This window comes from Rattus norvegicus, chromosome 1 (assembly GCF_021556685.1).
Source record: "Rattus norvegicus strain SHRSP/BbbUtx chromosome 1, alternate assembly SHRSP_T2T, whole genome shotgun sequence".
Classification (NCBI taxonomy): Eukaryota; Metazoa; Chordata; class Mammalia; order Rodentia; family Muridae; genus Rattus; species Rattus norvegicus.
Window position 1 is genome coordinate 259812798 of NC_141534.1, and position 16501 is coordinate 259829298.

The following is a 16501-nucleotide window of genomic DNA, read 5'->3' on the forward strand; positions in this document are numbered from 1 at the left end:
CCGCTCCTTGGCTTTGTAGGTTGAAACTTCAGCTCAGCATCCAAGCAGCGGCTCGGAAGGTCGGGCTTACTGAATACCTTGGGGCCGGATGCAGCTTCAGTAGTGACGGTTCTGCAGTCTACCCTGTCAAACTTCCGAAAGGAATGAGTATAATTTAAATGGGAGGAGCGGGCGGTTGTGGCCCTCGTGTCTTTTAAAATCGGAAGCTCAGTAGCTTCTCACTGTGCTAGTGTTTGTTTACTAATGGCGTTTGCCTGTGTGCATGAAACAGGTAACTTTTTGGAGATGGGTACATCTAGCTGGCAGTATCTATAGTTGAAATAAAACGAGCACAAGATGATTGCCAGCTTGGAGTGTGTTCTTGAGTTGGTCGCTTGGCCACATGGGGTGGAATTTCTGACAGAATTTCCAGAAGAAAATCTGCATCTCACCCTAGTTTTGAAATATGATAAGCATTGGCTAGAAGGCAATACCAGTGCTTGAGGAATTAAAAAAAAAATACACGAGTATTTATTTATTTCAATAGAGGGTTGATGTTTCAACACAGAGGTGTGAATGTTCACTGTTTAGGAAGTATATGAATGATGTCATTGGAATACTTTTTTACTTCCTGAAGGGTGAGGTTCTTATGAGCCACATTTGAGGGGAAGGACCCACAGGTTGCCTAGAAGTGAAAACATAAATTCTAGACTTTGAAGTCTCATATAATTTGTGTCCTATGTAAGTCCTGGGAGGTGAGCAGGTACGTGGCAGTGTCCACCTAGTTCATGGCCACATTGGTTCAGTCTGGCCTTGAACTCAGGTCTCCTGTTCTCATATGCAGTTAAGTGTTTTTACTTTAACTCCATTCAGTAGAAAGCATGTCCTCTAATTTCCAAGCATGGTACACTTTGTCTTGTAATGCGTGCCTTGACTGCGTTCTGTCAAAATCCCAGTCATTTTTTTTTTTTATTCAGTCTGAAAGACATACTTTGATTGCTCTATGTGTTTTGAGAACATCTTGTTCACATGGCTACTCTAGCACTTGTCACATATTATAACTGACATTTTTACGTTTATATAATAAAATTAAGGCCCGACGTTTCACATTTGAATCTGTTCCTCAGTACATGCATTACCTCACGTATTTGTTGAAAGAAATAGTGTATGTTACCCTCAAATGAGTGCGGTGAAAGTGGGCGAATATATGGTTTCAGCAAGAGCTACTGTGTAAGGTGCACGATAGGAAGGGCATTGAAGTGTGGTAGGGAAATAATTCCAGAGGAGACTCTGAGTACTGGCCGTCATAGCCAGCTTGGTGGCCATGACCTCCTCCGACTTCGACTTTTCTTAGTTGTAAAACTATAGGCTTCCTTAAACATTTCTTCAGATCTTTCCACATAGTAATGTCCTCTGAATCAGCGATGAACTCACGAGGGACCTGGAATCTTGTAGTGAGAAGTGGTCGGTGACCAGGAACAGCTTTCATGGTGTGAAGACATTTCATCAAATGTAAACAGCACAGGATCAAGAGCATGGGCTTCCATACCAGAGTATTTCTTAAATAGCTCCCCAACTCAGAAGTCTGTGACCTTGGGCAAGGTACCTATTCATTCAGTGACTGAGTTCCCTCGTTAGAGGGCCTGCTCAGTATCTGTAGTATTAATATGTAGAAAGTATAAGGCAGCCAGAGGGGCTCAATAAATGGTACAATTTTTTTATTGTCTGTAGAGGCTGTAGGAGCCAAATGTGGGATGGGAAGCCAAATGTGGAATGGGAGAGAGGAAAGGGACCTAGAAGCTACTGACTTGGTTCCTAGGGCAGATGTGTAGTTGTACTCCGCAGGAGCTGATGTATAATCCTATTGCAATGGTAGTTGAATTTCCTGAGAAACTTGAGGCACTGTGTAGCTCAACATTACCAAGTGCCAGCATAATTCCTGGGGGCTCAGAGATTTCTTTACAGTGATGTGGACTAACAGATTCTCTGCATCTGTTTCTGAGGAGTCAGACAGGAAATTTTGTTTTGTTTTTTTAACAAAAATTTACATTTAAACCTCTCCGACTTTTGGCCTTATTTTCCCACTTCCAGAAATTGTTTATTTTTTTTTTAGAATTCTCTGGAAGTTGTAAACTTACCTGAGGGAAGCTAGACTTCTTTTTGTGTGGTGGATGCCATCATACCTTAATGTTTTTGGTAGTGTGCAGTAGACAACTATTTTAAAACTTGATTCCAGCTACCATTTGCCTATAGAAATTGGTGACTACTAAAAGGTTAAGTTATAGCCAGGCAGCCGCGTTGTGCATTCAGTTCTCAGAGTCTGCTTCCCATCGTATAGCTGCACTCCCTCCGCTCAGCCCACATCTGTGTGGCTCTCACAGTTACTCACATGCTTGAAAAGTCACCTCTGTTTTAAGTTTGTTTTCTGTTTAATGTAGTGTGGTTAAATGTAAATGAGGATATGTAATATCCTTCATTTAATCAGAAACAAAAAGGTAACATGAAAAATATGTATTGAGTTGCAAGTCTAGAAACTGTTACCTATTTAAGTGGTTGAAAGTCCTGGTTGTGTGTTTGTTATGTCACAACTGGCAGCCCTAGCTATCTATGCCTTATAGAAAGCAGTGAAATGTGTAATTCGTGTGTGTGTGTGTGTGTGTGTGTGTGTGTGTGTGTGTGTTTAGCTGATAATAAGTTTACATTGACAACATCCAGGTCAAGGAATTCTGTTGTACCTCAGACTCTCAATTCAGATTATAAGTGTTTGAGCATTATAAAAATAGAACACATTGAGTGTATGCCGCGTCTTCCCTCTCAGAGCCGTTATTGAGTGTGTGTTAGTTACATGACCTTGGTTATTATCTGTCGCTGTGGTTAGTGGTCTTCGTTGTTGTGCAGCATCCGTTATACGGTGTATTGTGCTTGTTTGACGTTTTACTGCTAGGAGGCATGTTGGCTGTTTCTAAGTTTTGATGCTGACATAAAACTCAAGGATACTTCACTAAGACATAATTTAGGAGTGGCATGGCTATGTTTCTGGAGAAGTATGACATTAATTTTATTAGATGCCGTCAAACTAACCTATTTTACATCCCTGCGGCTGTGTGAAGGTGTCTTTGCTCTTCATCCTTGCCAGCATTAGATATTTTTAGAGTTTTTGGGCGTCTGATTATTAATAAATGCCTTTTATGTTTGTCGTGGTTCACATTTGTTTGTAAAGCATTCTTTTGTTCATTTTCTTATTAATACCACTCTGCATCTCAGTGTAGTGTGCATATTTGTAGTATATTCCAAACGTGTACATGTGTATCATTTTAACTGTTTTCTGGTTATGGTTTCCTAAATACCTTCTCATTCTGTGTCTTGTCTTTTTACCATAATTACAGCGTCTTTGCTGAGAGACTTCTTCAAGTCAGAAGGGCACAATTTTTCAGTTCAATCTTTTCAAGGCATTCTTTACTAAAACAGATCGTGGAGATATTTGACTTAATCTTCCAAAAGCTTTAGAATTTTACCTGTAACAAGTCCACAGGCTACTAAGTTTTGTCCTGTGTGCTGTGTTCTATAGTCCTCTCACCAGTCAGGATCTCTCCCTTAAGGACTGTTACTGCTCTGAAGTGTTTTATCTACTATAAAACTGTGTCTTTCTGCAGTTTTCAGTTCATCAGTCTGTTCCTATCTCACTACCCCACTGTCTTAATTAGAAAAGCATTAAAGCAAGCTCCTAGTAGAATAAGACAGCTCCTTATTCTTTTCAAGTCTCTAGTGTATCCCTGGCCCTTAACACTTCCCTGTTTGTTTTACAAATACCTTGATTGAAGTTCAAAACAAACAACAAAAGAAAAAGCAACAAAACCCCACACACCATTGTGCTGTTTTTGATGTTATTGAATTTATTCGGTAGTGTTGGGAAAATGGTCATGTCTTGCTGTGTATATTTTAATTTTTGTTTATGTCTTTCCTCAGTAATGGGTTCTAGTTTTTTCCTGGAAGTCTTGGGAGCACAAACTACTTCCAGGGGTCCTTGTGTTTAGGATTTCTTTCTTGATTTTGTGTAAAACCTTTAGTAGCCTTCTGAGAAAGAATCCATAGGAAGTATATTTTATACCTTGCCTGTTGGAATATCTTCTTTTTATATTACTGTGAGTAGCATCTAGATTCTACTTCAAAACACAGGTTTTAAGAATGAGAAATTTTCTGATTTTGTTCCATTCATTTCTTTTGGTTTCAAGTGTTCATGTTGAAAATCTGATGTCAGTTTATTTCCTGATTCCTTGTGATCTTTTTCGATTCATAGCTTCTAGGATTTACTTTATTTTTATGGTAACATGAAACAAATATGTGCCCCTCACTTCCTGTCCGTCTTGCTGGACTTAGTCCTTGCAGTGCAGGGCTCATGCATGCCCTTCATGTCTGTGTCATTTTCCTATATTGTTTACTGGGCAGTTTCTGCCCCTGCCCCTGCCCCTGTCCCAATAGCTACTGTCTGGTTTTAAGATTCACTGTCTCTAAATTCAGTGGTTACTTACTATCCCTCCTGAGTTTTCAGGATCCTGTGACACACCTGGCCCCTCTTTCCTATTTAAAGCCTTCCGTTGGCTTTATTTCCTGTTTCTTCTGTGTTTACTTCCCAGGCTTCTTTGGTAGCTCATATTTAAGTGTTGAGTTTCTCAAGGATTTGGGAGTGCCATTTTCTCCCCCCAACACCTCTGACCCCCACCCTCGGATCCACAAGGTGGTCTGGAACTCCCTGTGCTGGTGAGGCTGGCTTTGAATTTACAGCAACTCTTCTGCTATTGCCTCCTGAGTGCTAGGATTACAGACATGCTACCACCTTAGTTTCCTTTTCTCCCTTTCTCCTTTGCTTATGAGGACCCTTTTTGTCTCATGCTTTAATTGCCACTGACGTGTAGTTTAAGTCTGTGCTCAGATATTCTCAAAATTTGAATTCACGTGTCTAGGTGTCCATTAGCAGTGTCTTGGCTCTTTTTTTTGAAACAGGTTTTGTTGTGTATCTGTGATTGGCCTTGAACTGTCAAAGGAGCCTAGGCTCCTTAGTTTCCTGAATGCTGGAATTTCAGGCTTGGTGATGTAATTTTATGTGGCTGTCAGTAATTTAGAATTGAGTCGACATTTACCTTGAACAAATCCAGAACATGAATTCCATATAGGTTAGCCCCTACTTTATTCCTGTGGCCTGTTCAGTATTTTCTTACCATCTGGAGCTACTGTTTGCTTAGGCTTACACATTTTCTGTTAAGATGGGGGTCTCATGTATTTAACACAGTGTGCTTTGAATTTTGCCTCTTCCTGCTTCTTCCTCCAAATTCTGGGATTACTGACCTAGTGGGCCATTTCTTGCTTTCTAGAGGTTATTATTTTTAATTTCATTTTTCAATTAGCTTACAAAGTAGGTTTCCCAGTGGCATTTCATACATGCTTAGTTTTGGTTGGCCCTCCCTTCCCGCTCCCCACTTCGCATGTTCTTGCTCTCTTATCTTCCTTAACTGCCAACTCCTACTCCCATTCCCTTCCACCGTAGCAACTTGTTTACCTAACACCAAACCAGGTGTACATTGTTATTTTCCATTTTGTGTGTGTGTGTGTGTGTGTGTGTGTGTGTGTGTGTGTGTGTGCGTGCGTGCGTGTATGTGTGTAGGTAGGTCCTCATGCCACAAGACCTGTGGTTGTCAAATGACAACTCTCAGGAGTTGGTTCTCCCTGGGATGGAACTCTTGTCGTCAGTTCTGCCCCTGATGTGCCTCTACCATTGCAGACATATGGCCGATCCAGGCAAAGCGTACCTGATAAACAGATCTTACCCTCCCCTCCTTACCCTTGCTCCCTTCCCACCCCTCTCTCTCTGTCTCTCTTGCTCTTTTCTTGCTCCTTCTCTCCACTCTAGTTTTTTAGGCAGCTGCTCTGTCTTACATGTACTACTGTGATTGTTATTGCTGTGTTTTGGGCTTGATATAAGTTTATTCTTTTGAGTAAGGTTATATATAAGGTTTTGATATAATGAGTTAGACCATTTGATGTTTTTTTCTACAGTATTAAAAATTTTGAAATGCTACAGTTTACAGTTTATTCTTTTGTTGGTAGCATTTGGATTACTTTTACTTTTTGTATATTAATAGTAAGATTAATCTATGTACATATGTGGTTTTTCTCATATATGTGTGTGTATGGAATTTTTCCTTGTGCAGTATGTGTGTGAAGTGTGAGTGCACAAGTGCACAAAGGCTCAGGGTCCCTACCTCTCTACTTTATTCACTCAGTCAAACGAGAGCTCTCTCAGTTGAACTCAGCTTGCTGGTTGAGCTAGTCTAGCTGGCCAGCTTGTTCCAGGACTCCTGTTTACCCTTTCCTAGCTGGAATTCAGTAGGCTACCATGACTACATAGAATTTGCATGTTTCAAAAATCTGAACTCAGATCCTCATGCTTCTGTGTAAGCCTTTTCACCACTGAGATAGAAGATCTTTCTGTAGTCCAGACTGGCTTAGAATTTGTAGCCCAGGCTGCCCTTAAATTTGTAGTCTTCCTGGCTTCTGATTCTCAAGTGTAGAGATTGCAGGCTTATGCCACCTCGCCTGGCAACATCAGTATTTTTGTGTTTGTATGCATGCCTGTGTGCATGTGTGCATGTGAACCTTCATTCATTTGTGTTGGATCTGTACCAATGGATTTTCTTGCTTATAAGTACTTTTGTGAATTTGCACTCCCACCAGGAGGATTCTAGAAGTATTTTGATAAATTTTTGATTACTATAACCAATTGAGTATAAAGAATAGAGTATTATTTGGTTTATGATCCTGGAGTTAGGCTCATCTAAGAGCTTGGCACATCTGCTTAACATCTGGTAAGAGCTTTTATGGCAAGAAACAGCACATGGAGACAGTAAATGTGTCAAGGTTTGCCTAATAGCCTAACTTTTTCCAGTAATCTATTAACCCATCAGTGGAAGCAGTTTCTGACTACGAAGTGTGTGCAAGGGAACTTCTTGATCCTGACAAACGGATTCGAAGCTTGACTGTGGCAGAGCCTTCATGATCCTGGTGCTTCCTTAAGTCCCATCTCCAGATACCATTAATGTGTGATTTTGGGACTTAAATATCCTGCCTACGAAGTTTAACTCAGACAGGAAAGTGCTTGTAAAGACCAGAGTTCAGTCTCTGAGCACCTATGTAGGAATCAGTTTTTTGCAACCTACTTTTTTTTTTCCTTTTTTTTCGGAGCTGGGGACCGAACCCAGGGCCTTGCGCTTACTAGGCAAGCGCTCTACCACTGAGCTAAATCCCCAACCCTGCGACCTACTTCTAATAAGGGTTCAACCTCTCCTCCAGCCCACCACCCAGCAGAGGCAGCGGAAGAGAAAAGCTATTAGGATCTGGGGGAAGTGGACTGTTCAGCAATAGTTCTTTGGGGCGAGCTTGATCTTCTTGGGCAGCAGTTCAGTCCCGTAGCAAACACCAAAGGCAGGCAGACACCACACAGGAACTGGCAGTTCAGTCCAGACTTTCCTCTAGGCAGACACCAGCAGGAACACCAACCGGCCTGTGGCGAAGCTGTGGAAGAGACTAGCTCCTTCCTGCAGGAGCCTCACAAGCAGTTCTTGGGCTAGTTTCTCTCTGACATCACCACTAGTGGTGATCAACTACGCTATGAAAGGTGAACCAACACATGCGTGTCATTAGTGAGGAATCGCGAGGGAGCAAACCAAGGCTCATGCTCGTCTCCCACTGTCTGTGGGGTCACATTTATACTCCTTCATTATGGGTTCTTTCATGTGTCTGCTCTATCCACACATCCTCTCACCCGTGTCTGCTTCAGGAAAACATTCTTTCTTGTGTCTGCTTTAGCAAGACGTCCTTTCACCTGTGTGCCCCAGCAGACCACCATTTGACATAACTAACTTTCCAAAGAAATAGAAGTTTCCACTTCACACCTGTGGAAACAGCTGGGACACTTGTGGTCCCAGAGCTGGGAAGGTGCAGGCAGACAAATCCTTTACCAGCTATCTCAGCTTAGTGGTGAGTTCCAGACCAGGGAAAGCCCCATCTCAAAAAGACCAAGATGAATAATACCTGAGGAACAGCCGTGAGGGTGTCTACTGTGAGTGTGTGCAGATGCTCACGCCAGTGTACACTTAGATGAACTTGTGCACACACGCAAAGAGTGCTTTCTTTACCCAGCTATTGTCTGATTCAGTAAGAGAAACAGTTCTTTTGCCAAGGTCCACAGCTGCTTGGGTATAAGATGCTGCTGCTGCTGTATAAATGTTGCTTCTTCATTATAAAAATTAGTGTTCTGTTAAATACTAAAATGGGAACGGAAAAGTTTTAAATTTCAGAATAGTTTTTAATGTATGATACTAACCTGAACTGCCGAATTTATTTTCATTCTAAAACTTGATTTCAGAAGGCTTTAAGTAAATAATTAATCTCAAGATTATGAAAAGAAAAATGTTAAAAACAAGACAACTTATTTTCTACCCCTCCATTTTCTTGTTAGCTTTCTGCTTTCTATGTGGTTATAATTATTTGTTCACGTAGAAGGAGTAAAACAATATTTAGCCTTTCTTCTTTTAATCCGTAAGATAGTAGTCAGCCTTGCCAGTTTATCAGTGTATTTCCTCTCGTTTCCCTATAAATTAGTGCTGGGATATTAGGAGTGCTTTTATGGAAAACTATTTGAATTAGTACTTCCTCTTTCTCATTCTTCTTTCTTTTCCCCATCTGTTTTCTTCTCTCCCTCTGGCCTTCCCATTCCCCTCCTTTTTTCCTCCATCTTGTCTCATCCCCCTCCCCCATATATATGCATGCTTGAAAATTGTGAACTTTTAGATGTAATATATATTTCTATATTAACAATGAATGGAATGTGCAATGTGTACAGATCAGTTAAAGTTACTTTTTTGTTTCTTATTTGAAGAGGTGAAATATAATGTCTTTTTTATGAGTTAGATTTATCATATGACCAAACTGTAATATTAATCTTCATTCATGCCATATGAAAGAGTATGGTCATAGTTATGTACTATAATGCTTAGCTCTTTTCTATTTTTTTAATCATCTTTACCTTTCTGCTTTTCAGTGTTGAACCTGAATATTTCTTTGTGGGGAGGGGTGGAGCAGTGGATTTTGAGACAGGATCTTGCTACGTAGCTGGTCTGGCATGGCTCTCACTGTGTATAACAGGCTGTTTTGATTCAGTTCTTCTTGCTTACCCTTCCTAATGCTGCGATTACCAGCATGCATAGCTATGCCTGGTACTGTATGTACTCTTTTAAGTGGGCTTAAATATGACAAAAATGTTTACCACCACTCCTACCTGGCTACATAACTCTTCATTTTGTAAAACTAACCCTCTTCCCATTTAAAGACAATAACTTCGGTCTCCAGCTCTCTGGGCCATTATTCCACTTTATGATTTTGATTGCTTTAATTACATTGTATAGTATATATCATTTGGGGTCATCAGAATTCCTACTTTTTTTTTCTTCTTCTGAGCAGTGATGGCGCATGCCTTTAATCCCAGTACTAGGGAGAAAGAGACAGGCAGATCTCTGAATATAAGGCCTGCCTGATCTACCAGCTGATAATCAGAACAGCTAGGGATACAGAGAGAAATACTGTTTTGAAAACAAAAAAATAAACAAAACTCTCAAACCGAACAAAACAATAACAAAAAGAAATTCGTTTCTACTTTTTAAAAATCTAAATAATATTCCTCTGCATATATTCATATATTTTACTTAGCCACTCCTTTGTGGATGGGACTTTGGGTCATTTCTATATTTTAACTATTGTCAATAATGCTTTTGTGAAGAAAAGTGTTGGACCACATGTAATCTCATTTTACCCTTTTGCGATGCTGCTTCCCACAGTCAGCTGTGTGATCTTACATTCTCACAGATGTGCAGCGTGGTTCAGCCTCCTCCACTTTTTTTTTTTTTGGCAAATGTTGCTCCTTTTGTAAGTTAGCTTCTCTGAGGAGTGAGGTAGCATTTGTTGTAGTTTCTTTTTGCATTTTTCTAGTTAGTGGTGCTCAGCATGTACCATATACTTATTGGCTATTCCCATATCTTCTTTGAAGGGATTTTGTTCAAGTTCTTTGCATATTTATTTCATATGTATATTATATTTATGTATACATGGTATATATGTTTGGATACAAATGTGTGCATGTGTGTGTATGTGTGTGTGTAGGCCAGAGGTTAGTGTTTGGTGCCTTATTCAGTAGCTTTCCATTTTGTAAGAAATGGTCTCTGGGGCTGGAGAGAATGGCTCAGGGGTTAAGAGACTGACTGCTCTTCCAGAGGTCTTAAATTCAATTTCCAGCAACTACATGGTGGCTCACAACCATCTGTAATGGGATCTGATGCTTTTCTGGTGTGTCTGATGGCAGCAACAGTGTACTCACATACATAAAATAAATTAAAAAAAAAAGATTAGAAAAAGAAAAGGAGGGGTTGGGGATTTAGCTCAGTGGTAGAGTGCTCGCTTAGCAAGCACAAGGCCCTGGGTTCGGTCCCCAGCTCCAAAAAAAAAAAAAAAAAGAAAAGAAAAGGAATGATCTCTCATTGAACCTGGCGCTTACTGATTTTAGATTAGTAGGTCTTAATCTGTAGGTGATCGATCCCCTGGGCTTGTCGGACTGATCCTTTCACAGGGTTTGCCTAACACGATCAGAAAACACGGATATTTACAGTACCCTTGATTCATGGTGTAGCCATATTACAGGTAGGAAGTAGCAAGAACAGTTGTATGGTTGGGGGTCGACGTAACATGTTTTTCTTTTATAAAGTTGTTTTGCCTATTTAGGGTTGTTTGGAATCCCGTATTTTAGGATGGCCTTTTTTTATTTCTGAAGAAAACCTTGAGATTTTGATAGTTTACATCGAATGTATAACGCAGAATATTAACATTATCGCCTCTAATTCATGAGCATACAGTAGGTTTCCACTTTTTAATGTCTTTATCTTTTTTCAGTAGTGTTTGGTTGTTTTCATTGTATAGATTTTCTATTTTTTTTTTAGAATTATTTATTTTATGTATATGAGTAGTACACTGTTGCTGTCTTCACACACACCAGAAGAGAACATCGGATCTCATTACAGATGATTGTGAGTCACCATGTGGTTGCAGGGATTTGAACTCAGAAAAGAGTAGTCAGTGCTATTAACCACTGAGCCATCTCTCCAGCCCCCTTTCTGTCTTCTTGATTACTTTTGAGATGTTTCATTTTTTTGCAGTGCAGTTGTAAATGCAATTAAGAGTGTTAAATGTTGAAAACATTTTTTTCTTAAATTCTAGAAGGTAGTATACCTTTGTCTTATTTTTAAACATATATCTTGAAACCCTTTGCTTTCTCAATTTTCCATATCTTATCTGTCACTGTTGCTTTAAGTATGTTCAGGCCGCTCAGAGTCAACAATCTGTGAACTCTGTGGGACGATGATGTAATCTGAGAGTTGGTAGACATTTTAAGTGTCTTTATGCTCTGGACAGTTGGGGTCTTACCACTTGTTGGGTGGTGGAAATAATATCCTTTGCTTTGAACCCCCAGAATCAGAAGCAGCCAAATTAACAGAATCAATACTAGATCAGTATTAGGGATTGGATTTCATTTTTGTCTTTTATTTTTTTTCTAATTTATTTTATATTTATCATGTATGGGGTTTAACCTTTCTCTTCAGATTGACATCTTTGTGGGCTGGAATCAACTTGATTTTGTGTGCAGAGCATTTAAATTTCTTTCTCTCATTCTTTTTTTTTTTTTTTTTTTTTTTTTTGGTGTTTAAATTTCCAGTCGAGATTCTTATTAAAATTTGCTTGTTTTAAAAATATTATGTAGAACTGTAGAAATAAAATAGGATTTAAAAATTCCTCACCACCCAGGAAGTGCAACCACTGTTAAAAAAGTAGTGTATGAGAGTCTAGTTTTTACCCTCCTTCATGTAGGCATAAAATCAGTAGAGAACTCAGGGAAATTATGCTTTTCCACAGTTCTCTGTTTATGAATAGTGGTCATATTATATTGTTAAGCTATGCAAATATAACTATAATGACTTTGAATGTCCATGGCTGACCCTTGAAACCTTTTATGAAAAGTCATATTTTAAATGAATTTTTACTACTTGTTATCCTGTTCTTATGTTTTTATTCATGTTTGTTTAGTTACTTCATGAAGTCTTTTATGTGGGGCTGTTAGAGCATGTGTTTAGCATCTTCAAGGCTGTGGGTTCAATCCCAAGCCCTGTATTAAACAGGACAAGACAAAACTAACTAAAAATACCTTAGGCCTCAAGTGAGGCATTTTCGTGCCTTGGTTATTGTTAGGTGACTTTAGGGTCATGTACTTAATAGTGCTTAGTGCAGCGTGGGTGCTCTAGACTCTTTGGAACCACATTCCAATGACTGATTGTTTTCAGGCAGAAAACGTAGAAGCCTTTTTTCTGTGGGTGTTTTTTGTTTTTGTTTTTGTTTTTTTTTGTGTGCCAGGAATTGGAACTAGGGCCCTCAGATGGTAAGTGTGCCAGTGTGCAGAGCTGTGCTTGCAGCTTTTTGATACGCTAATGTAACTTTGGTTTGTTATATTAAGCAGAAAGATACCATTGTTGGTCTAACATTATATCTAGGACGGGGATATAAGAATTTGTTACAATACAGAATTTTATAGATTACCTAATGTTAGGTGTTTTTTCTTTCTCCATTCTCTTCACTAGGGCTAACCCTTCACTGTGTTCCTCTCAGGATGGGTTGCTTTGGGTCTGCTCTTCCTACAGTAAAATAGAAGAAGATTTTTGTCTGCCTCAGAGGAAAAGTATTTTTTAGTTACTGGCTCAGCTGTAGTACTTTTCAAAGGGGACAAACTAAATGCTGCATTTTACCAGCGGTGATAAATTTTCTCTCTCTCTGTATTTTTTTTTTTTTCAATAACTATGAAAAGTAGCAAAGTGGGAGCTGCTTTTGTCAATGCCATTTTAAACTGTCATCATGTAGCCATTCCTGCATCATTTGCTTTCATGTGTCCCTAGTGTTAAACAATTACAACTCCTCAGTATTTTAGCCTCTAACCTATTTTCAGTTCCTTAGGAAGAAGCAATGTGAATACTACTCACTTAAAATTTCTCTCTCTCTCTCTCTCTCTCTCTCTTTTTTTTTTTTTTTTTTTTTTTTTTTGTGGAAAGTTCAAGAGAGCATCAGCAGTATTACCTGCAAAATAGGAGTCGTTATCTTCCAAGATCTTGGGGAAGATGCTCATTTAACAAGTGCTGAAGCTTAGCATGGTGTTCTCAACACTCCACTGGTAGAAGCAGGAGGAACCTAGTTTGAGGCTAGCCTGGGTTTCCGCAGCTAGCTAGGATCCCATCATAAAGCCAGTCAGTCACCCAGCCAGCCAGTCAGCCAGATGACCAAAGTGTCTCATTACTAAAGCTTCTGATGACCAGAGGATGATAGTATATGGAAAAACAGAAATATCTGATAATGGTTAGTCAAATGTAATTCACAGGAGTCAAATTCAAAGTTCCATATATTCACAGGGACCATAGATATACAAGAGCAATTTAGCTGGATTGGCAAATTTAATTAGTTTTTTCCTTTGGTCTAGAAAATAATAGCACATCTTTTTGTTTTGCTTTTATTGTTTGAAGTAGGGTATAATTTGGTTGGCTCTCACTGTGCAGCTCATGCTGGCCTCCAACTTGGAAGAAGGCACTTTCCTCAGCCCCCAAGGGCTGGAGCTGCAAATGTGTGTTAGTTTACTCAATTTATTTTTCTCAGTAATAGTGTATCTTAAAAGGAATCCTAGGTCTGATAAAATTTGATGGATTAGGGTATCCTAGAGTGGCAGAGCAGTAAGGGAACACTGTATATCCTACCCCCCAGGTGTTATGGCTACCATTACATTTAAGAAATGTTAATTGATTGATCAATTTTAGTGTCTGAGTTTCCATTTTGGAACTGTTCCGTGTGATTTAAAGGGGCTCTGATTAACGAACATTAAGCTGATCAGTTTTTCTAGCATCGTTGTAAATAATGCCTTGATAGCATTTTTATGTGTGAATCATTTATGGAATTACATTCTTCTGATAGAGTGTGGGATGTGTGTAAGTGTACAGTATTCCCATACTGAAGCTGTGCACACTTGTAGACAGATCCCAGGTATGCATGGCAATGGTGTGGCAGTGAGGATGGAGGGCCTGACTTGTGACTTCTGGTACTTTTCATAGTATTTGAATTCTCTAAATAGACGTGCATGTAAAAAGTGGGGCTTGGGGGTTTTGTTTGTTTGCTTTGTTATTTTGTTTGTGTTTGAGATGACATATCACTATGTAGCCCTGGCTGTTCCAGAACTATGTGTAGACCAGGCTTGCCTTGAAATCAGAGGTGCTCCTGCTTCTTCCTTCAAAGTGCCAGGATTAAGGGCATGCACCACCATGCCCACCTTGGAACGAGTAATGTTTGAACACGCATCTATCTATACACTCATTTGTTACTTGTTAGTAGTTTTCACACTTGGTCTCAGCTGAAAGGCCAAGAAAGACTGTTAGTAGTTTTTAAAAAGTGTATTTTATTTTTTAAAGGTAATAATGCAGTTTTGATAAAATGATAACACATAATATTAAAACATCTTATAAAAACGACCTAATTAGTATTTTAAGATCTGATTCCTAACGTTTAAAAAAGTGATCTTGAGGTGGGTGAATCCCAAGATTAGACACTTCCTACAAAGCCTGGTACCCAAGTAGATCCTGAGATCTACAGGCTAGGAGAGACCTGACTTCCATGTTGGTGCGTGGGTAATATTCATTGTTAGTACACAGCAAGATAAATAGAACTAAAAAGTAAAACAATAACAACGCCCCGAACTACTTACTCAGACCTTTAATTTGTAAACATTGGAAATGAGAAGTTATTCAGCTACAGGGGAAGAAAATGGAAAACAGCAAAATGGAGCAAGGAAAAGAAAGGAAGTACTGAAAACCTAAAGGATGTAAGGAGTTGGAACTGACCCTGTACTTTTAGAGTCCTAACTGGGTCTGAGAGTCAAACTGATGTAGGGTGATTACTAGGAGAAAAGCATACAGACGTCACCCAGGCTTTACATACATTCCTCCTAAAGGAACCAGGCCCCAGTGACGTAACATCATATGCTCCAGATTTTAGGTTGGTCGGAGGCAGTTGTGGAAAGCTAGACATGATGCACAAAGATTACAAAGATTTTTTTTTAAGATTTATTTATTATATATAAGTACACTGTCGCTGTCTTCAGACACAACAGAAGAGGGCATCAGATCCCATTACAGATGGTTGTGAGCCACCATGTGGTTGCTGAGAATTGAACTCAGGCCCCCGGGAGAGCAGTCAGTGCTCTTAACCACTGAGCTGTCTCTCCAGCCTGTGGTTTGTCTGTTTTTTGTTTTTTTAAACAAGATCTACCTGTATGGGATTCTCTGGGCTGTGGCTTCTATTAAGAATAAAAAGGGTGGGCTGGAGAGATGGCTCAGTGGTTAAGAGCACTGACTGCTCTTCCAGAAGTTCCAATGCCCTCTTCTGGTATACAGGAACAGCATACTCATATAAATGAAATAAATAAATCTTTAAAAGAAAGAATAAAATGGGGCTAGAGAGATGGCTTTAGTGGTTAAGATTGTTTACTGCTCTTATTAGATGATCCAGGTTCAGTCCCCAGCATCCATATAATGACTCTTTACTTGTACCTCTGGCTCCAGGGAATCCAGTGTCCTCCTGGTTTCCATGAGTTCCTACACACGAGTGCATACAAACTCATATAAGCACATATAAAATCAGTACATCTTTTAAAAAAAAAAGAAGAAGAAAAAGGACGAAGATGTTTCCTTTGGTGTACGGAGGAAAGATATCTTTCTTGCTTGCCTTAAAAGATATGGAAAACTCTATTTTCAGAAATGGGGATGGTGAGAATTTTTTGTGTGATGTTTTTCAAGGCGTGTAGTTGAAAGTAACCCTCGTGCTGGTGTGATGTATTTGGAGTACTCTTAGACAGTAATGATTAATGTGAGACCGGGCTTGGAAAGGTCTGGATTTACATCCTGATACCGCCTCTTCCTAAGCTGTAAGACTCGAGGAAGCCTGTTGACAACTCTCTTAGTTTGGGTTTCTATTTCTGTGAAGGGACGCCATAAACTTGGCAGTTCTTAATGAGGAAAACATTTAACTGGGGCTGGCTTACAGTGCAGGGATGTAGTCCATTATTGTCATGGTGGGAAGCATGGCAGTGTGCAGGCAGATGGACGTGCTGAAAAAGAAGAGAGCAACACTGGGCCTGACTTGAGCATTTGAAACCTTAAGCCCCACCCCTGGTGACACACTTCTCCAACAAGACTGCACCTATTCCAACAAGGTCACAATCCTAATAATTCCACTCCCTCTAACCTCTGGGGACATTCTCTCTCACACCACCACACCTATTTATTTATTCTCCTTTGAAGTAGGGGCGATGAAATATCACGGTGTTGTTTTAAGGATTAAATAA

At 39.6% G+C, this 16501-nt stretch overlaps 1 protein-coding gene across 3 annotated transcripts in view; it reads left to right on the plus strand.

Moving 5' to 3' along the window:
* Window positions 1-16501, plus strand: part of Slk (STE20-like kinase) — a 55753-nt gene that overhangs the window by 810 nt on the left and 38442 nt on the right.